The sequence below is a fragment of the Zalophus californianus genome, chromosome 9, assembly GCF_009762305.2.
Source record: "Zalophus californianus isolate mZalCal1 chromosome 9, mZalCal1.pri.v2, whole genome shotgun sequence".
Lineage (NCBI taxonomy): Eukaryota > Metazoa > Chordata > Mammalia > Carnivora > Otariidae > Zalophus > Zalophus californianus.
In genome coordinates this window covers 137457514-137480098 of record NC_045603.1, presented here as the reverse complement: position 1 = coordinate 137480098, position 22585 = coordinate 137457514, and the positions used below count along the sequence as shown (strand labels likewise).

Sequence of the window (22585 nt, the reverse complement as noted above, 5' to 3'; positions counted from 1 at the left end):
CCAGCAGGAAGGCCTGAGGGCGGGAGGGGGACAGATGAGGGGCCAGAGCAGAGGAGTCCATGCCAGGACCCTTCTGGGAGGAGCTAGCCGTCAGGGCCACAAGCCGATCTAACCCGCCCGGAGACATGGGTTAGAATCGGCTGAAACTCTCAGATCACATCAAAGTAGCAGGCAGATTCTGGGAATTGTACAGATACCAGTGCAATGGGAAATTTAAACTCCCACGTGGCACGCGCGCGCACACACGTGCACACACGCACACATGTACATGCGCACACATGCGCGCACACGCACGCACGCGCGCACACACGTGCACACTGCCCATGATGACATCTTGGAAGGGCATTTGCCTAACCGTGATTACAGCCAAACCACGGAGACTGAAGTGTTCGGCAATCACCGGCAGGCGGGATGGCGTGTCATTTTGCATCAATCGGCGTGATGAATCTTTTACATAATGTGAATCACAGTCTAATTGTGCGTCTGATTGCACCTACCGTCGGCGTGCTCAGAGGCTCCTACCTGGCCATTGGAGAAGCACAAAAATAGAAAGGAAATCACAAAGACACAGCTTTTGTCCATCGTGCAAGGAAAAGAAAACTACCCCCATGTGAAGCCAAAGTGGCCTTGTGGACAGAGGAGAGGGAAGTCCAGCGGCTTCACCACAGTGTCAGTCACACCAGGACAGGGGAGCAAAGCCCCCGGGAAGGCACCTCATCACGCAGGGCAGACTCTCTAAACTGCCCCCTGCCGTGTGACTCGGAGAGATGGGAAAGCCCAGGGGACCTGGGCGTGCACCCCACTCCGCCCCCTACCTTGTGAGCCCGAGCAGTTTCCCCCCATCTCGCCTTGGCATCAAGAGAGTCAGGACTAAAGGAGATCCTACAAAGCATCTGAAACAAAGCACCATGTGTCCTCAGTGAACGTTAATTGCAATCCTTTCCCTTTGTGCAAATTCAGTCCACTTAGGAACATACGGGTCAGAGGATCAAAACATAGGTTCTTGGTGCATCTATTAACTGAGCAAACTCCAGTCTCCTGGATCTTCATCCTTCCCACCTCCCCCACCGGTTAGGACACCCGCTACAGCAGCATCTCCACTCCACTGAGAGCAGCCACGGACCGTCACCGGGCTCTGAGGTGAGATGGGGAAGTCTCGTCTGCCATGAAATCTGGTCTTCGTTTTGGTCTGCTGCAGAGACGGTTACTTCTGGGCATTCTGACGTTTCCATGGGCTTAGGTGTTATCTTCAGGAAGCCACTAGAGAAAAACGGATCTGCTGGAAAGAGAAACACCGTAATGAACTACCTGCCAGAGCCTCTTGTGACATGAGTCAGCCTGACCGGAGGCTGTGTCCTGGGCGGGGGGAAGACAACGGCCCTCCTCGGGGGGTCCACCTGTGTCCAAGGACCCTGCAGAGGTGGGGTGCCAGAGCGAGGGGCATGAGGCTCCTGGGTGCCACCCAGACAAGGCCACCTGTTTCCCATGTGGTGGACGTGAGACGTGCCTCCCAGATGCTGCCAGCTGCAGAGAGTGGGGTCAGCAGTGAGCTCTTTCGGGGTCACAGGGTCAGGTGGCCAGGACCCCAGCCACACACAAAAACCCTGACCGACGGCGTCACCCCAGAGTCCCCACCGGGGCAAGCTGTGGCCAGGACTGCACCGCCAGGAGGCCCCCCCTGGGCTGCACCCTGCCACCACCACGGCTGTGGGTCCCAAGCTCAGCATCTGTTTCAGGAGAAGCCAACCTATGGCCACCGATGGCCAATGGTATTTGGCGGTTTTGACAGTGTAGATACCCTTATGCCCGCATTCAACCGGAATTATTTCTGTAGAGGCCCCATCTCCAGATACAGCCATGCTGGGAGGTAGGGCTTCGCACACAAATTTTGGGAAGATCAGTGCATCACAGCACCTGGGAGGCGACTTTGCACCTGCAGCTCTGTCCAAAGAGCCTCCATGTCATTTGCCCACCTCATAGGGTTTCTCTGAGGATCAAACAAAATATGTACGAAGAGGCTTTACAAACCATGAGAAACTGTACAAACATCTGTTAAAAAAGAAAGAAAGAAAGAACACGTCACTCAGGTCTACAACCTACGGTGCATAAATCACAAGGACCAGAATCCTTTACGAGTCAGGGTCGTTGCACACTTCTCCTTGCCAAGAAAGAAGCCAATGGCTGCGTAAGAGAAATCATATTTTTTAATGATCCAGAGGAGCAGCATGAATCCTCCCTGGTCAATTTTCCGCATTTCCTACCAGACAATGAGAAATGAGGCCAGACTCTCATTAAAATTCTAACAATGACAACAACGTTCATGAGGTTAAGGGCGGCCAGCCTGGACCATTCCAGGAGGCCCTTCTGTCGAATGAGCAAACGCAGCTAATCCCCACGCAGCCCTAAACGTTCTGCCGAAACTGGGTTATACTCTCTGCATCAGGCCCCGCACTAAAGAAAAGAAATCCAAAGAAGGCCCTTTCTGAAACCGGTCTACGTGAAGAAACGCAACTTTTTCTTTCCGGAAAGGGGGTGTCCCTCCAACGGCCCCCTGGCCGTCCTGACGGCTCCCTCCATGGTCAGCTCGCCGTGTGTGTTTGGATGGCACCCACCAGCCCCTCTGCAGAAAGCGGTTAATGGAGCACAGGAGAGAAAGGAGATCCTCCTCCTTAACCAGCCTCCAAGAACTTGAGGTGAGAATATCTTCCCAGGACACCCACCAACACAGAAAGAACGGAAGCAAACCAGCCACGTGCTCATCGCCGGCTCCCTTCCCTTTGAGTGGAGCTCCCTGTGCCGCAACTGCCCGTCTCCGGAGAAGCTTCCAGAAACCAGGCAATCATTGGTGCTATTTTTAGCTCATGACACTGGTTTACTGTCAGAGGGTGTTACTGAACCAAGATTCCAGGACTAGCCCTATTTCCCGCTCAAATTCGTAGTTTTCAAACTGAATATTATTTGTTCCAAAGCTGAAGCGTTTATATTATGTTTCTTTTTTTCTAGTCGTGTTAATTTAATTGTGTAAAAATAGAAGCAAGCTGGATCCCCTGTGGAAGCTCTCCACCCCACACAGAATGTATGACCCTTAAGGTTTGGGAGCAGAGACTCAGTTCCCCTTGTCCTAAACGCTAAGTAGGGGCCATGATCTTGGGCCTCGATTTCCCCTCAGGTTCTCGGGTTCTCGGCTCAGGGTGAGCGAGGGATGCCCTCACCACGGGAAGTGGGGGACAGACCCCCCCAGGAGCGAGCACTTCCCGGATGGGCTACAACCCAGTCATCCAGCACATTCATCGCCCAGAACACTTGCTGGTGGCCGTTGAAGGTGAAGAAGACATTCTAGGAATTAGCAAATGTCTCCTGGCTGGGGTGTCATTTCTGTCCCCTCGCCTTGCTGACACAGTTTATAAGTCTGTCCATGTTGAAAATCCAAGACGGGCTGGGGAAGATTTCTGACATTGGCTTGGCCTCTGTCCGCTCGGCCCACAGGAAGGGTGCGCCCAGAAGATCCCGAGAGAGGGCAGGATCTGTGCAAGGGAATCATCAGACTCCTCAGCACGTCCTCCTGACCGCGCCCCCTCCATCATTTCTCACAACCAGAGCTGTTCTCGGTGAAGGAGACGGAAAGAGAGGAGGAAGGGATTTCGCCTGCCTCATGCCCTTCCAGATGGACAGGTTCCTCATTCCCCAGACGCTGCAAATTTCCCAAACGTCTGGGATATTTCAAAAATGCACGTCTCGATTGATCAGATCAAGCCAAAATCGCTCTGTCTCAGACACCTATCTCCTGGTCAAATTAACTAGACCCCAGTGTCCAGCCACAAGGGGACAAGCTGGAGACTCGGCAGCAACACCCTGGGGCCCCAAAACCCTTGGTCATTAAGGTAATTAACATTTTCATCCAATATTTTAAAATATCAACATTCATGCAGAAAAGTTCATGACGAACAAAAAATAAACCAAAATTTTAAATCAAGACAAGAACCAACTGTGCTGAGCTGAGTCAAAAGGAAAGGCATGAACCCCCACGTACATGTCTCATTAGTTTTTTCAACGGCTAAGTTTTTTTTCCAGATCAATAAGTTCCTTGAAAAATTTAGAAAAATTGGAAAGTAGGTATATTCAATTTCACAGCATTGTTTTAAGTTTAAATGATTTGTATTTACACCGGAAGCAAAATTTATTATAATTTTACTTTCTTGACATGAATGGAAGCAAGATAATCAATAGTATTTTCAAAATCTACCCTCTGCTTATCCTGTCTTCAGTTGACAGGATCACCATGTTTGGTAATCTCTTTGGACCAAGTATCAACCTTAACATCTTTTTTTAATTCACTTCAATTTATTAAAACATTTTTTGCGACACACCATTGTAAGTCATACTGTTAAAAATATTCTCAACTTGTTTCAAATTTCAGGAAGCAAAACTCACAAAAGACTTTTGCCGGATCCAAACACGGTGCCAGATTCATATTACCCATTATTGACAACTTGAGCTGCGGAAAATCAACTATTTCAGACAAAATTTTTCCAGGACTTGAATTTTCGGGGTTTTCAGAGCCAAGACAGAGACTGCTGTTTGAAAAGCAGATATTCTCATGTAAAATAACTTATTTTTAGCTAAAAATTCAAAATCCGAAGACAGTTTGTTTAATTCTGCATTTCTCCATTTGAAATAGAGGCGTATTAGCCCATAAATGTTGATGTGATATCCACTTTCCCATAATAATTGGTACGATAATCTGATGATTCATACATTTCCCATTTCTTTCCTTTTCATTTATTTTCAATATTCATATCTTTTGGTAAAGTTTTAAATTCACCTAGCATCCTTTCCATCACTATCTCCAGGTTTAATTCACAATTCTTTTTTGAAAACGAGGCAAGCAAAGAAGCCAATTTTGGAAACACTGGGGATGACTTTGTTTCCATTAAAACCAAGAAGGTAAAACTATAATAAATTCTCGTTCGGGTATAAATACAATATTTAAATTTAAAATAATGTGAGCTGTAATACTCTTAAATTTCTATATTTTTTCACCCCCCCCTTAATGTTCTGGGGAAATAAATAACCACTAAAAACATCAGAGAAGTGCACATTTTCCCTGCTGCCTCAGTGGCAGGACGGCGTCAGTGGCGATGGTCGGCGGTGCTCGCGGATGCTCCGCCCCGGGCAGGCAGCTTCTGCGCGCTGCGGGCCACACGGTTTGTCCGCGCTGAATCCGACGCTCTGTCGTCAGGGTCTGCCTGGCACTCCCCGCACCCCCGCGCACTGTCTCTAGCGGTCCCTTCCATCATCCTGCCAGCCCCCGAATCTCAGGCAGGGAGGGACAAGCAGGAGGGAGCCTTGGACACAAACATCACCTTGTTTCCGTGCCGTCGGTCTTGTACTCCGAGACCACGGCAGACCAGCCCGGTCCCTGCTCTGCCACCTCCACGCTCCGTGGTCCTGGAGAGGATGCACCCAATGTGCCCTAGTGTCCCGGTCCCTAAAGTGATGAAGTCCGCCCCACGGGCGCCGGGAGGGTGAAGTGCTTCGCGCAGACTCCTGCACCAGCTCCCAGCGGGTAGCAAAGCCTATGTAAATACCATTCCGGCGGCACCTGCTGTTTTCTGTGCTAAGAGGCGTCATGACCTCAACCCTCCAGGTGACTGGCTGCATAAACCACCTTGATCCATGGGCTGGATGAACGCTTGGTCGGGGCCCTGAGGGCTGCCGGCCTGTTCTCACGCCTGCCCCACACCGATGGTCTCTACTGCCCCAGGGCACCAAGGGCTCTCACAGAGCGCAGGAGTCTCTTGTCAGTGAATTCAAATCTAACTCTCCCTACAATGTTGCGGACTCAGGGTATTATCCCCCCCGCACAGAAGTACTATGCTTGTTAAAGCCTAAGGAATGACTCTCTAATGGTGTGATTTCATGTCCCATGGCCTTCAAGTGAAAGAGGATGTTTCCCGAGATGTTCCTTGAATCTGTTTGTTTACCTAAATAATGAAGGGCATGGTGCTGGGTGATCTGGGGAGAGCTCGCTGGGGTGTGGGCTGGACAGGGCATTGGTTTAAGCTGCTGCGTGTGTTTCTGGGGCAGCTGTCACTGGGCACCACAGACCTGGCCCTCTCATGCTGCTGGGGGCCTAAATCCAGACGCCCGTGGGGCTGGTTCCTTCTGAAGGCTCCAGGGAGACTCCATTCCTGGCCTCCCTCCCGGCTCCTGGTGGCCCCAGGCGACCCTCGGCTTCTAGGCACGTCACCTCCCTCCCTGCCTTCATCCCACGTGGCTTCTCCTCTGTGTCTCCCCGTGTCCTCTCCTTTTCTGCCTCCTTTAAGGACACCTGTCCCTGGATTTAGGATCCAGGATGATCTCATCTGCACAGGCCCTTATTCCAAATAAGGTCACATTCTGAGTTTCCAGACGGACACACCATCCGTCCCACTGCAGCTGACAAGCATGTATGGGAGCCTGGGCGAGGGCCACCAACCCCGCCATGACCCAACAGAGCAGCTGCAGAGAGGCTCCACGGGCAGGAGGTGCAGGCATGGACGGGGCCACCGGCAGGCCACCTGCAGCCACAACTCAGAGGAGGCCTGGCCCAGCCACCGGCCACCCTGGCACCTCCCAGGTCTCTGGTCACCCTCAAGGGCATCAGGGAGAGACACAGTGCATTCTAGGTGTGGGTCAGGGTAAGAAGACTGTGTAAGGTGATCAGCCAAATGCATGCTCAGCTTATTTTGGGGGGAAGGTATCTATTTTGTTGCTGTGGCATTAATAGGTTCTTACAAAGCGGCCGCAGGTACCCCTGACCTGACCACGCCCTGCTGCCTGCTCCCCAGGGCGCCCCGGCAAGGGCACAGGGCAAGTCAGCCAGCAGCAGGGGCACTGCGGACACAGCTCCTGCCCGGGGTAGGCTGGGACGGAGGCTGCTGGGAACGGTCTCCCCGTCTCCAGGCCAGGCCCTGCGGCTCCCACCAGCTCCTCTGCTTCAACCAGCAATTCAAACACTCTCTCTGCAGGGTAACGCCTGCTTCTGCATCTCAGATCCACACCCCACATCCTGAGCTATCGTGCCCATGGTCCAGGGAAGATGCCTTTGGGTGAAAAAGAATCACTACGCTGTCCGTTAACCACCCCAGTTAACAAGTGTGGCGCAAGGCAGCGAGCCCCCAAGAGCCCTTAGAAAAACCCGTGCTGGAAATAGTTTGAGTTAAAGTGAAAAGCCTGGACATGTAACGTTAGCATTAACAGCCTCCTGTCCGAGTTGAGAAGTAAATAGAAATGTCCACTCTGGGCCACATCAGCGTGCTGCTGTAAGACAGGACGTCTGCTTCCTTCTGGGGGAATTTGGCACAATCCATGTATAATTATAAATTATCCACCAAGCACAGAAATTAAGCTAGTCTGACAACGCCACGAGTTCGTACGGATAAATTGCCGGGGAAATGACAGAGACATGATGAAATCGCTCTGTGAGGACGCAGCCCATCGCAGGCACAGATAGAAACAGTGGGCGCGGGAGGTCACGCTGACCAGCTGGCTGTCCCAGGCCAGGTGTGGCGGGTACCTGGGGTGGGGGGGCAGGGGGCGCTGTCCATGCAGCCCTGACGCTAGGTGTTTCTGCTGGGCAGATGGTCACAGACGGAAAGAGCCTAATGGCATGCAAGGCGGGGGCGCCTGGGGGGCTCAGTCGGTGAAGCGTCTGCCCCTTTATTTCAGCTCAGGTCACGTTCCCAGGATCCTGGGATCGAGCCCCACGTTGGGCTCCCTGCTCAGCCGGGAGTCTGCTTCTCCTTCTCCCTCTGCCCCCCACTCCCCGTTCATGCTCTCTCTCTCTCAAATAAATAAATAGAATTGTAAAAAACAAAAATACACACACAAGCTCAGAGCACTGCTCCATGAAGGAAGCGCTCTGTGACCTGCTATTTTTCTTATAGGAGCTGTGAGGAATACTCACCAGAAACATGGGGCCTTGAACTATCTTCCCACAATGGTATTTTCAAGCCCAAACTCTGGGTCCCTGGAATGTGACCTTGTTTGGAACTGGGGTCTTTGCATATGTGATCAGTGAAGTGGGGTGGACCCTAAGCCAACATGAGGATGTCCTTGTAAGAGCAGGAAATTTCAGCTAAGACATGCCCCTGGGAGAAGACCATGTGTCAACAGAGTCAGAAGTCGGAGCGCTGTGTCCACAAGCCCGGGAGCTCCCCGGGTCACCGGCCCCACTACCAGAGGTGGGAGAGGGGTCTGGATCAGGCACTACCCTGAAGTCTCCAGAGGGAACCAACCCCGCTGACATCACAATTTAGGGCTCCGGACCTCTAGAACGGTGAGACAATAGAGTTCTGGGGTTCTAAGTCCCCCGGGTGATGTAGCCCCAGGAAACTAATGCAAAGGGACACAAAGGGTAACGACTTTTGGAGAAAGCAGGATCTGAATGAAATTGAGAGGGGGGAGATGATCTGACACCAGAGAGCTGGATTTAGAAATTGCGGGCGTCTGGAATGGCCGACAGGCCGGTTTGACAGCGGGCCAGCGCAGTATGCGCTCCTGTGGTCGGGGAGCCAGGTCGAACGGGACGACGGTGCTGCGCGTGTGTGGGCGTGCGGCCCACGCGCACCACGGTCAGCAATAGCACTCTCCCCGCTAGCTTCTGAGCTCCTCGGCGTCGTCGTGCATTTCCCGGTGACTTCAACAACCAGCACAGCCGTAAATACAAGGTGCGGCGGGGAATCTCAGAGTCTGGGTGGCGTCTCGTCAGGGCGGAGAAGCCCCCACACACGAGGGGGATCCGGGAAGCTGCCGTGTGGCAGCAGGAACGACGCAGTCCCCTGCACCGGGGAAGACAGAACCGCCCGCGTTTGCCAGAGGCATTTTAGTTTAGAGAAGAATAGACGGGTTGAGGTAAAGTACTCCATAAACTAGTCGTTTAGGTAGGAAGCGGAACAACGGTCTGAATGCTGTGTTCCCCAAAATTCATGTGTGGAAGCCCTCAAGGGGAAGGTCTTAGGAGCGGGGTTCAGCGGGAGGGGACGAGGCCATATGGGGGTGCAGCCCCCATGGTGGGACTAGCGCCCTTGTAAGAGAGACCCCAGGGAGCCCCCTCGCCCCTCCACCAAGCCGGACGCAGCAAGAAGACACCGGCTATGAGCCAGGAAGCGGCTCTCACCAGACCCCAGATCTGCTGGCGCCTTGAGCTAGGACCTCCAGCCTCCGGAGCTCTGGGGAACAAATGCCGTTTATTTAAGCCCCCCCCCCATCTGTGATACCCTGTTACAACAGCCCCAACAAACTAAGACAAACGGCTCAGAGAGTGTTCGATTCTAGAGCTCATGTAAGAAAACCATGGGAAGTAGAGACAATAAGAAAGCATTCAAGGCCACATTATGCATAGCCTATGAAATATTCCTGCTAAAATGCTGGCTGTGAACACATCCAGGCTCCTAAAAAAGCAGTGTCCCATATAGCTTTCTGCAGTGATGGAAATGGTCCGTATTTGTGCTCTCCAGTGGGGCAGCCACGAGAAACAGGTGGCTATTAAGCTGTTGAAGTGTGGCTAGTGAGGCTGAAGAGCTGAATATATTTTATCTTACTTCGGTTCATTTAAGTTTAGATAGCTACGCATAGTTAGTGCCTACTGCACTGGACCTAGCAGCTCTGGAGCTAGCTGCCACTGATGGGAAATATGGGGGACAGAGGTTCACAAAAGGCACCCCAAGGAAGCAAAAAGACACCTCTAGATTGCAGATGCATGGGTGTTCTCCAGAGAACAGAACCAATAGGACGTGTGTGTTCCTTTAAGAGACTGGCCCATGTAATTGCAGAGTCTGAAAAGCCTAAAATCTGCAAGGCCAGACAGCAGGCTGGAGACCCAAGGAAAAGCCAGTGTTACAGTTCAAGTCCAAAGACTGCCTGCTGGCAGAGTTCCCTCTTGCTTGGGAAGGTAGGTCTTTCTGGTCTATTGTGGCCTTCACCTGATTAGATGGGGCCCACCCACATGGTGGGGGGATAATCTGCTTTCCTCAAGTCCACTGATTTAAATGTTAATCTCTTCCAAAAACCCCCTCACAGACACACCCAGAATAATGTTTGACCAGATATCTGAGCACCCCATGACCCAGTCAAGATGACACATACAATTAACCAGCACACGGGGCATTCTTCAAGTCAGAGGCAGGAAGAAAAAGTCAGGGGCATGAGGGAAGGCAAAGCTCTAGATTCAGAGAACCCTTGCCAATACACGGACCTTGTTCGGACCCGGACCCAAAGAAATCAACTGCAATACGGGAGAGCTGAGACAACAGGGAATGCCTGATTGTGGATGGGGCGTTCAACAACACCGAAAAGCATCCTTAACTGTGTTGTGTATGTTAATGACGTTGTTGGAGAATATCCTCATTATTCAAAGACGCAGAGAGAAGTATGTAGGGTTGAAATGACCCTCCATGAAAATTGCATTAAAATAATTCCATAAGGAAAAAAAATCCAGAAAAACAGAAAAACAAAGCAAATGTAGCAAAACGTGGATATTTGTTGAGATTCGGTGATGGTACAGGAGGATGCATGACACTCTTCTTTCTGCTTTGGGGTATTTGAAAATTTGCATAACAAGCTTTCAAAAGGTAATTTGGAGAAGTGCTGTTTGGACAGTGTGTGGCCAGAGAGCGCCACCCTGAGCATGAAGCTATTCGTGAATCTATCGTTATTTTATAAATATCTTCACTGTTTCCCTCAGTGTTCTCTTTTTCATCTCAAATTCATGACTGAAAATAGCAACACTGCTTTCTCTCTCTCACCACATAAAAGCAATCGGATTTGGAATTATGTTAATACAGTTTACCCAAGTTCTGGGGAGAACATTTGCAAATTCCCACTGTGAGCGTATTTCTAAATATTAGTAAAACGTTAGGTGGCAACAGAATGCATGTTGAGGGTTTTGAAAGTGTGTTAATGGAAAGCTTATGCACAACTGGTACTTGGACTTCAAAGTGTTCCAAGGATATTTTTATCTTAATTTGTATTTTATTCAGAACACCAAGAAAAACGGCGGTATCATGTGAATCCCAGAACGCTTCACGCTCTCCCAGAATGTGGCATTATTTTGGCCACACTCCTGCGATCTCCTGTAGGGCCACAAACGCAGCAAATCCTTAGCAGAAGAACACACGCGAAATTCTTAACGTTTCCAAATAGCATGTGCTAGTATGTATATATGCAAGTTTTTAAATGTTTTCCAAGGCTCTTAAAAAAAAAAAAAAAAAGAAACCACCCTGATTTTCTTTATTTAAAATTAAGGCTTTTCTCAGTAAAAGATGTTCACTTCAGAACACAGTAGGGTTTCTCTTGAAAAGAAATGAAACCATTTTGGGTTTTTTTGTTTGTTTGTTTGTTTATCTTACTGGAAGGAAGATTTCCCATGCTGTCTGCAAGTAATAATTAAAGCCGTAAAAATTCCACCGTGAGGGGAGGAATCTCCCTGTGCTCCACAGAAAGCCAAATCTCACAAGTTGGGCGGCTAGCAAGGTATCATATGGCCAGATGTGTGAGCTTTCTCTGCACTTGGGGGAAGATGCAGACTGCAGGCTGAGCCTGTCCAAGCAGAGAGACATAAGCAATATTCTAGCCTTGTGGGGTGGCACGGAAGGTCCTGGGGTTCTGGGCTTGGTCCCCGCTGGCTGGGCTGAGGGCTGTCCTCTTATTTATGGCCACATGGGCCTGCCACACCTGTCTTTGTTTGCAGGGGAGTGGTAAATGCAAATGTACACCAATTACTGGCAATTTTGCTGCAAGACCTCAGAGCTGAGCTCCCAGTCCCCTTGCAAATCCATGCAAGTGTTCAATTCAAAATGGGGCTTGCTGGGCGAGCCAGCCACTCTGGCGCTGGGGGCCCTAAGGACTGAACCACCTCCACCCTTTGGGATTGATGTGGTCACAGAAACTAACACCAGCCCACTGACCAGTGAGACCTGAGGTGTGACTTCTGGTCAGTTCTCACCTAGGCGGTCCATCCTTTCTGTGGGAAGCACACACCTACACCGACGAGGTGTGGAATTCCATGGAGTCATTTGAAGTTTAATAACCAAAGTCAGAAAATGAAACTGGAAAGAATGAAGTCTTTCTCTGTTGAAGGCATTTCTCCAGCATGATGGATTTTCACAACTCTGACCGGTTTTCACGGAGCCGGTTTTCTAAATGGGCAGAGTCTACGCAATACCCAACTGCAGATGCTGCTGAGTTATCACAGAACATTCACACAGGATCCGCAGCAGGTCCCTGGCAGTGAACAAAATGCCCTTCCCTGGCTGTCTGGGTGCCTACAAGCAGACAGAGCGATGCCAATGGGTCCTCACAGGATGGGTGACAGAAGCCAGTGACAGGAATGGATGTCCGGGGAGGGGACACGCGGGTGCCGGCAGTGTGCAAGCACACAGCACGATGGAACGTGCGTGGGTTTTGAAGCAAACTGGAGATCATGCCGGTGGCCTTCCCCCAAGCACACGCGAGTCGTGCATCGTCTCCTTCCAAAGATATCGCAGTCCCGCACGCAGGCCGCTCAAACCTGCGAGGGATACTCAAATTCGATAGGAATCGCTGTTAAACGGTCTGCTTCTCAACATCACCTGACTGGCAACGAAGCATCCTTTTAGGCGACCTGGGTGGGCCGTAGAGAGAATGACCCAACGCCACAGCAGAACCCACTAGAAACATAAAGGTCAAAACGGGGGCTGGTTTGTGGACCCTGGAGACTCAGAGAGAACCTCGCCGTCCTGGGGCCAGCTCTGCTTCTCCTGGAGCGAGGGCCAGCCCCTTGGGGCCTCCGGGGCTGCAGCACAGGGCAGGGCAGGGCAGGACGGGGAGGTGGGGGCTGCCCACCCCCCTCGGGCCTCCACCACGGCGCTGTGCATCTCAGTAAGTAGAAACAAAATGGACAGTCTTCTTCACACGTTTATGTACTCTTCTTAAGAGCTTTCTTTCTGATGGTTTGGCTTCCACTTGTGTGCGTGTGTGTGTGTGTGTGTGCCTGAAGTGTGAGCAAGACAAAGATTAATGGCGCTCTGGAAGACCAAGGCCTTACTATTACGGGCGTTCACCACATCACTCATCTAAAACACCTTCTAATAGTCGGATTGAATGGGAGGGTGATTTTTATGATGTGAGTCAAATGGAAATTAGGGTGATTTTTGAAACTCTAACATATGGCCCCGCTGATTACTTCTCCCAACAAATTTTTCATGTGGTCATAATCTAAATTTAAATAAGAGTCTGGGGGAAAGCGAGGGTATGAATACCCCGTGCCCTCCGGCCTCCTAGGAGGACAATAAAAACCAAATTTCCTGAAGTCAAAGGAAAATCTGAGGCAAGTGGAAAATTAATGGTCGTGAAAAACCACCTCAGGAAACATTTCCTGCAGTGTCTGTCCTTGTGCTCACTCCTTTTATGCCAGAATTGACAAAAGAGAGCGGAGATTTCGGCATAAGGCTGGAGCCAGATATGCCGCGTGGTTTCCAGAAAGAAGCTTTACGAGGTGATCAGCACAAATACCAGCACAAAACGGGCTGGAGCAGAGACCACAGAACCTTCCAGAACATCCCTCCTGATACGACACGTGGTGGAACATCACTGAATAACCAGTGTGGTCTTTCTCAACTTATATACATCTCTCTCTCTTTTTTTTTTTTTTTCATGGTAACAGAAGCACCTGCCCACTCCAGAAAATTTGGTGCATGTACCAAACTATCAGATACAGTGATCACTCAAAAGCCCAAGGCCCACAGATGATAACTGTTATTGGGTATGACCGTTTGGGTAGTTTCCAGTCCTGTTTTAAAAAGAAAATGTGCATTCATAATCTAGCATAGTTGAGATTGTGCTGCTCATACCTTGAATCTGTTCATTTGCCAGTCGTTAAAGGCTCTTCGTACAATCCTCGGGGAAGCCCTACAAACCCGCGGATACACAGCGGACGCCATCTACATCCATGCCGCGTTGCTGTCATGACATTCTAATTTCTCCCCCACGAAATATGAGGCCCACGGGCTGCACGATTGCTGTATATTCACAAAACATCAGAACAGATACTGCCTAAAGCACTTGTATACTATGTGGTTTATTTTAAAGATTTTATTGATTTATTTATTTGAGAGGGGGAGGGGAGGAGAGAGAATCTTGAGCAGAGTGCCCACCGCGGGCTTGATCCCAGGACCCTGAGATCACAGCCTGAGCTGAAACCAAGAGCCAGATGCCCATCCGACGGAGCCCCCTGGGGGGCCCCAGTACGCCACATCTTAATGTCAGAGGCAGTTTAGGAGCTGTGATTTGATGCCAAACTATTGGAACTTACAGAAATTTTCAGTGGCCTTTGGAGGAAGGCAGGGCGGGACACCAGCTCCAAAGTCTTTGCTAACTAGCTCGGTGGGAGGGTTTGAGCTCTCTAACACAGCACATCTGCAGGCTCTTCGTCAGACACACGGCATCTCACGTGCGTTAGGATCGGGGAGGTGGTTCCCGAGCAGGAACCTGGCTCCCAAGCAAGGCCACATGTTAGGCAGAGTGGACGATGTCAGTGTTGCGGGGGGGAGGCACAGTGGCCCCATGCCACGGGGGCGAGGCTGGTCCCCCCTGGGGGGGTTAGTGTGACATGTTGTCCTCGCCTGGGACAGCAATGTTCCTGCCCACGTCACGGATGCTGAGCGGATGCCGAGGGCTTGCAGGCATCCAGTAGAACACACACCACAGAAAGATGCTCAGGGGATTAGCAGCGCTGTTACAATAATTGCTAAAAATATGCTCTAGTACGGGAGACACCAGGGACCCCACAGTTACTGTGATAACATAGTTACCGATGCTATGTTGTTGCAAATAACATAGTTATTGTAATAGCAGAGCTATTATTGATATGACTGTAATAATAAATAAATAATAATAAAATAATAAAGAGTACAGTAAAATAATAAATAAATAATAGTTGTTAATCATATTGTTAGGATAAGATAGCTACTAGTTATTAGTATTAGTGATATTTTTTTGCCAGTGAGGTTTCACACAACATACAATGGCATTCATATGCTGAAGACTTGGCTACACCTGTTAGCTCTCATGCGTGCGTATGTATGTTTGTGCACATACGTGTAAATAGACATGTGTGCATGTGTATATGTGTCCACAGGTGTGTCTATAAAATAGGTTCCTTGGGGGGCAACACTAGTGCTGCAAGAACATGAGGGTATTTTCTAGCTTAAGAGAAGGAGGTGATTTGGGGAAAGTAATTACAGGTTTCGCTCTGCCGTTGACCGTGAGTTGGCTCTATGTTCTCGGTGAGACCACAAACGTGGGAAGTGTCTCAGCAGAGAGCGAATTGTTTTCATCCCAAGTGGTCTGGGAATGAAAGATGAGCAGTGACATTTTGGAGGAAGATACAGTGGGAGAGTCGGAAGTGAATGCAAGGACATTCGTTCTATTGGCAGGAAACAGAGAATCCGGGACGGAGAAGGAAGGGGTGTGGGCAGCAGGTCACCCTGGCCCCACATCCAGGCCTCTCTGATGCTCCCGTGGGAGCCTCGGCCTATTCGTCTCCAAAAGCTGGAGTACGCCTTCCTCCCAGGTGCTCTCATAAGCCGCTACTCGGTCAGATTCAAACCCAGTGCTGGGAACCGATGTGTCATCTCTCATTTGAACACAGTTTTATACGTAGAGCCAAAAAGGCTGGATGTAAGGAGACAGGTCGCAGGGAGATGTCCCAGCTGTGGGGACTTGCCACCTCGCACGTTGGACCAAGAGCTGGTCTGCGGGAGGGAGGCAATCTCAGCCCATTATGTGCAAGCGAATTTTCAACACTCCTGTAAAAGCAAAATAAAACACCACTTTCCCTGGTGCTTTATAATAAATCTAAATGGTTTGCTAATTGCCTGTCACCACTACAAATAGTATTTGCTTTTCAGGGAGCTTTTTTTTAAAGGCCCCGGAAATAAATCAGAACTTTTAATTCACTGGAAGACAGGCTAAGGAAAAAGTGGGGGGTGGGGGGCCGCGGGAAAACAGGACAATCTTGAGCATTACCTGAGAGGTGTTCTTGTCGAGTATAAGAAGGAGAACATAACCAGAAGTCAGCTAGAAACTATTGCCCATACACTAAAAATGCTAACTGTTTATGTACCCCTTCCTTCAAGCCTAAAGCCCAAGGGGATCCCCCCGTGGTGAGAATGGCGTGGGGGGCATGGGTCACAGGACAGCAATTCCTGGCAGGACGCAGAGGTGAGACCCCGGTGCTTCCTCCGCATGGCTGGGAGGGCCTGGGTGCAAATTTCGGGAACTCCAAATGCGACCTGCAGCATGGCGACGCTTTTGTCCTAGAGAGTAGGATTTATTATAGTATCAAATTATACCACTCCTAGTGCTGTGCACCTCGAAATTGGCCTTAAATTCCACCAAGCAACCGTCAGGAATCGCGGGCCATCTGGGGGACAGAGGAACATATTTCTACGGGGTGCAATGCTAACTTCGAAGAAGGGCTATGTTCTGATAAACCGTTTAGAAATTGAAACACGGGGCTTGCCTTTGTGTGCTGATAATTATAGTCACGGCAACATCGCCGAGAAATTACCTTAAGGTTTCAACAGGGAAAATGTCCAACTGAGAATCCAGTTATAGAATTCAGGATAAAAATCTGTAGCTAATTATTGAGGGATGACTCAGCAGAGCTCAGGGGATTTCTAAGGGAGTGAAACCACTCTGTGTGATGCTGTAAGGGTGGGCTCCTGTCATCGCACATCTGTCCAAACCCACAGACGCGTGGCACCAAGAGTGACCCTGAAATAAACTACGAAGTCCGGATGGTGATGAAGTGACAATGCGGGCTCATCGATTGTGACAAATGCACCATCTGGTGGGGACGTTGAGAGCGGGGTTGGCTGTGCGTGGGTGGGGCAGGGGGGCAGGCATTTCTTCACCTTCTCTTCAGTTTCGCTGTGAATCTAAAAAATGCTCTAAAAAACAAAGTCTATTTAAATTAATAAATTATTATTAAATTAATAAACAACACTCTTCGGTTTCATCCACATCAAACTGGGACGTTATTTTTTCCAGGCTGACAATGGCCAGCTGGCGGTGCTTGTGTATGTTCACCTGCGAGGGAGACGGCGGTGCTTGTGGCGGGCAGGAGTCAGGGAAGCGTTTGAGTAGAGGGCACCGAGGCAGAAGGAGCCTGAGATTCCACTCCAGACCCGCCCTCCCCTGGCCCCTGAGCGGCACCAGACCCCCGCCTCCGTGCAGCTGTCAGAGTGCGTCCCCATCACCCCTCCGACCTCTCCCACACTCCCCTCCGTAAGGACCCCACGCTCAAGACCCTTGGCTGTCAGGAGACCCTCTGCAGCAACGGACCACACGTGAGGAGCCTGAAACCAACAAATAAAGGCATTTCTTTGCTAGTCCTGGCACATCTGCATTGTATTCTCAAGATTTGTCAGCGCCGTGTGGTCGTGGGGACCCGGGAGAGAAAGATTCTGGGAATGCTCATGGATGCAGGCACTTCTACCACGTCGCGTGCCATCACCCCTAGATTTGCAATGTTGACGTCTTCCCGACAAAGCCTGTGGACAGCTGACCATCCCAGGGTTGGGGACTTGAATTATCTGTTGATGGGAGTAATAAAAGTAGGGCAGTCTTGCATCCTGCTGTGTGGTTGACAGCGTGGTCTTTTCCGATATCACCATCTAAGTCCTCACAACCATCCTACCCCAAAAGTGCCACCCTTCCCCGTCTTCTACACGAGGAAGCTGACTCAGAAAGCTGAGTCCCATGGCCGGGCCACGGCAGGCGGACAGCAGGAGGCCTTCGCGCCTCCAGGCCGCTCTCTTATTCTGGTGGCTTCCACCGTTTGAAAACAAGAATCTCCTTGTTTCTTTAGGTCTGAACTGTGTCCCGTAACTGAAGAACCCCTGGCAGGCAGGATCGCTCTTGTGTCTCGGTCATCTTCGTAGCCAGCTCAGGCCTGATCAACGATAAGCAGCACTTCACAGACGGCCAGGTCAGTGCTCATGCTGGAGCCAATGTAACACGATCCAGCCAGACCGTGTAGGTTCTGCGTACACCTAGAAATATGGGAGCCGTTTAAAAAAAAAATGGGAACACAGGAGGAGTCGGTGAATTTGTCTCAACAGAACTGAGGATCCACTGCATGCATGGAAGTAAAGGTCTTCCCAGCAAAATGATTTCTAAATAAAAAATGAGTAACTACCCAGTATTTACTGGGTAAGCGATGCCTTTCCGGCCCTGTGTATCATAAAACGCTTTCTAGAATCCTACACATGCAGCATGGCAGAATGTAAGGAACAGGGAGACAGCACGAGTGGAGCCGGGGGGACACGTCGGGGCGGGGAAAGGCAGTCAGCCCGGACGTCACCGCGATCTGCGGTCCGTAATAAACCAAGAGCCGCGCGGCCACAGACCTAATTAAAATGTAACGCGTGTAGCAGACACGAAATTAGTACAATACCATCTCTCACCACTGATTTCATCACACTGAGAAAGAGGAGGGGAAACTTCCTGACATGAGAATGAATTTTTATGAACCATGCACATTTTCTGACATTTTAAGGCGGGGGTGGAGTGTTGTGGTGTTTTTCAGCCCGCAATGCAGCGTATTTGTTTAAGGAGTAAATGCCCGAATTTGTCAACAAAATGGACCCGAAGGAACGAGGCCGGAGGAAGTGGGTTCTGAGTAGGACATGCGCTGGGGGTCCATCCTCAGCACCTACCCTGCGCGGGGGTAGTGGGGTGCCGGGGGGAACTGGGCGCCGGGGGGGCGGGGTGCCAGGGGGTGTGGGGGGGTGAGTGAGGAGCGGGCCCCACCAGGGGGAGCTGGGCATGGGATCAGAGATGTGAAATCCTGCAAATAGAATACGCACCCTCCTTTGTCCACGTTTGATGGATTTACTGATAATTCACATTAAGACCCAGCTTTTCTGAGAAAGCAGAGGAGAAAAGGAAAAAGCCTTTACTTGTCACATTTCAGTAAAGACAAATTATTCAGGGGTCACAAAACTGACAGAAATGGCGATGAGAAAGGCAGCTCAGTGAATTACTGAGTGGACCTCTTTCCAAACCCGCTCCAGGGACGGGACTCTGAATATATTTCCCTCTGTTCGCATGTTGCGCTTTTAAGAAAAATAACATAACAAATGACACTTAGAGTTTTCTGTCAGGGCAAAATTACTTAGGAGCTTCCTGTCCACTAGAAATACACACAAGCCTCATTGGGAGTTTTAGATTTTTGAAAGGACTTTTTTTTTTTAAGTCATCTCTACACCCAATGTGGGGCTTGAACTCACAACCCCACGATCAAGAGTCGTGTGTTCCAACCAGGTGCCCCAAAAGCACTTTAAAAACCTAAAAGAAACCAAAAAAGGTAAAAAGGTAAACAGATGAAAGTCATTTTAATAATGCATTATGTATCACAAGATAGCTAAAATATCATTTCAATATGTAACTGAAACAAAACCTATCAATGAGATAATTACGTTCTTCCTGTCATACTGAGTCTTTAAATCCAGGTGTGTTTTCCGCGAACCACTCCTCTCGGTTCGGAAGGGCCACATTTCAAGTACCCCATGGTCCCCCGTGGCCAGTGACCGCCATGCTGGACAGAATTGGGATATCCCATCTAACCACGTTTTTAGAAATCTGTTGCTCTCAATAGGATTTTATTATAAAATACCTTCATATGGGGCATAATTTCAAGTCAAGTAGAAGTATAATTAAGAAGGCATTTCTTATTCTTAGATGCCTTGATCAGGAGACCCCCAGGAGATCAAGTGAGCATGACGGTTCTCATCACTTGGTTTGAATGATGCAGGAGGAAGAAGTGAGGGATTATTCGTGCACTAATTCCAATCTGCTTTTCACAAGACAGAGAGGTAAAAAAATACCTGAAATCGGTCATAGGAGTAACAACAAAATTGAGCACTCCCTATATGCCCGAAGCCACGGTCATACACTCCTCAGAGCGCCAGGACAGACGTACTATCAACGTGATTTTAAATTTGGTTGGGGTGGGGGGGAACAGCTGGGACACGGAGAAATAAATATCTTGCTCTGGGCCACAGAGCTGGGAACAGCACCCGGCACCCAGCTCCCTTCCCACCCACGGAGACGTGAGGGACCAGGCACTAAGCACACCTGCCGTCCGCCACGTCGGGGACCCTGGAGTGGCCACATGGGTGTCACTTTCCAACTGCGGTCACAGGGGGTTGTGCACGTGGGGGGGGGTGGCTCTGGGTCTCCTTGTGCCTGGTGATGACTGTCCAGGAAAACCCTTTACCAGGAGAATGGAGAATCCAAGAAATGTGGGCAGGAAACACAAGCCCTAAGAACTACTTTCATCTAAGGCCCGAAGTGTCTTGACCGGTGTTCGGGAGCCAACCCAGAAGCTGTTGTCCCACTAAAGCTCGTGCCATCGCGGTGTGAGCGCCTGGCCCGGTGTTCTTGTCCCCACACACACGCACGCGGGCATTTCCCGGTGAGCTTGTCAGAGGACTGCCCTTATAAGAAAAAGGGCAGGTGCGGAAGCAGGGAGAGAAGGAGCGAACGAGGGAGAAATTCAGGACACGCAAAACAGGACACCCTCCCACAGAAGCAGCTAGGGTTTGCGTGAGCGTTCTCCTCTCTGGGGACGGAAGCTGAGCTCAGGCGAGTGCTCCCCTCTGCTGTCTGAAGCGCAGAACGCACGCGGCATGTTCTGGGAGCTGAGCAAAGCCGTGCACACCCAGCCCCAGACCTTGCCCACTCAGCCCCAGGAGCCATCCAACTCTGACCTGAGGCTGGAAATTTTCAGAGAAGCAATTTTTGTGTCCTTCATGCAGCTCCTTTCTTAACGGGTGACTCTCTGATTTGGCCCCAAGTAGGACTCTTGCAGGACTCCTTGAGCAGGCATACTGCAATATCCATATTTTCCAGATCTTTCACTTTTTTCTTCCCCTGGTATTGAAGACGGTGGACATGTCATTGTTCTTACAAGACCTCTGGGTGTGTAGAAGGTCTGGGAGGGTGGACAAAATCTCAGACTTACCTTCTATCTTTGGAGAGAAAGCTGAAATAGCACCGGATATCTGAGTCCTCACATGTGCGGGGTGCTGATCCACACTTTACTTAGTCTCCACCACGAAGAAAGGTCCCATATGACCACCACATCCAAGACACGAATCTGATCGGCCCAGACTTACATGGGCAGTGGGCCAGTGGGCCACAGGGAAGGCGCTCTCGGGAGAAATTAAAACATGCTTGTACAAAAGCAGTCCCTTGAGGAAAACATATCTGCTTCTGATATTGCCTTATTCTTCTATAAAGGGGTGATTTCTCCTCCACCAACACACTGACTATCACATTAACGGGGCGCCTTTGGGAGCCACACGCCCCGCAGTTCAAATCTGCCTTGTGGCTTTGCGCTCCCAGAGCCTCAGTAAAATTAATTGGACCAGGTAATGAACAGACTTCTCTCTTCAGGTGATTATTGAGGACAGAATGGAGAGAAAACCAATAAAGCATTCCTATATTTAAAGACCGTGCCAAGGCATTTGCAAACCTAATGAAAATGAGTAGGTGCCTGCATTGTATCAGACAAAGAAAAGACTGGATCCCGCCCAGTCCCGCGTGCCCATCGGCAGTCTGCTTCTGGTGATGGACTCACGGGAGCTCCCTCCCAAGCTCGCCTGGAGCCTGGGCACCACGGGCCCACGCAAGGCACAAAGCAGTCCACGGGAGGGTGCCGTCCCTGCCGGCGACATCTGAGAGCGAGGGGGCTCCTGCACCCCTGCCAACCTGGGGGGATGCCAAGCCATCAGAGCCACACCTCACCCTCATAGATGCCCATCTCTGTGCGCTCATGGGCACCCCCCAGGGCAGAGAATGGCAAACGGTATTTCTGTGGCCCCCACCCAGAAATCCAAGCAGGGACGGTGCAAGACGTGGCATCACCCCGACTCTGAGTGTGCCTCCGGTCCTTTCGGGGCGGCCCCTTACTTCCCAGGAAGGCTCCTGTGCAGTAGGAGGAGGTCAGGTGAATTTTTTAAATGAGTTAGGATTTTAAAGCTGAAAATTGAACAAACAAACGTTAAAATGCGAGAATATTCCTCGAGGAGCCCCGGGCCTTGGCCTGAGCCAGGCCCCCCAAGCGCAGGGCCTGGCTCTGTCCCTTCCTTAGACCCGCTCAAGGCCCACCGTCTCCTGAACAGATCAAAACTTCAGTTATGTTTGCATACTTGCAAGCGCGGAATCCATCCAGACGTTTTTAGGTTTCTCAACCCCCTGTACCTGCATCCTGCCCATCTCATTCCACAGCTTGTGTAGGTCGCTCGGTTTTCCAGGGAGTGACATGCAGAGCGTTCAAGCAACATTTCGTAGAAAGAACGCGCTGCATCCGATCCTCCGATCTCCTATTTCACGAGTTTATCTAATATTTAGTGAGATTGTGAAATGTTCTACTACTCAGTGAAACCACAAATTATCCAATATTTGACCTGTGAAATGATAAATTATCTAATATTTAGTTAAACTCTGAAATTATGAATGGTCCTCACACTTAGCTAAATTATAAAATTATATG

General features: G+C 50.2%; 2 long non-coding RNA genes across 2 annotated transcripts; one reads left to right on the top strand and one right to left on the bottom strand.

Moving 5' to 3' along the window:
* Nucleotides 1-996: 996 nt before the first annotated feature.
* On the bottom strand, nt 997-8255 carry LOC113923078. The gene is made up of 2 exons (XR_003520162.1): nt 7949-8255; nt 997-1279 (listed from the first exon to the last, which is right to left on the bottom strand). It is a non-coding gene; the product is annotated as an uncharacterized LOC113923078 (long non-coding RNA).
* Nucleotides 8256-8429: 174 nt separating this feature from the next.
* On the top strand, nt 8430-20195 carry LOC113921270. Its single transcript, XR_003519620.1, has 3 exons — nt 8430-8711; nt 17894-18013; nt 19768-20195. It is a non-coding gene; the product is annotated as an uncharacterized LOC113921270 (long non-coding RNA).
* Nucleotides 20196-22585: the final 2390 nt, after the last annotated feature.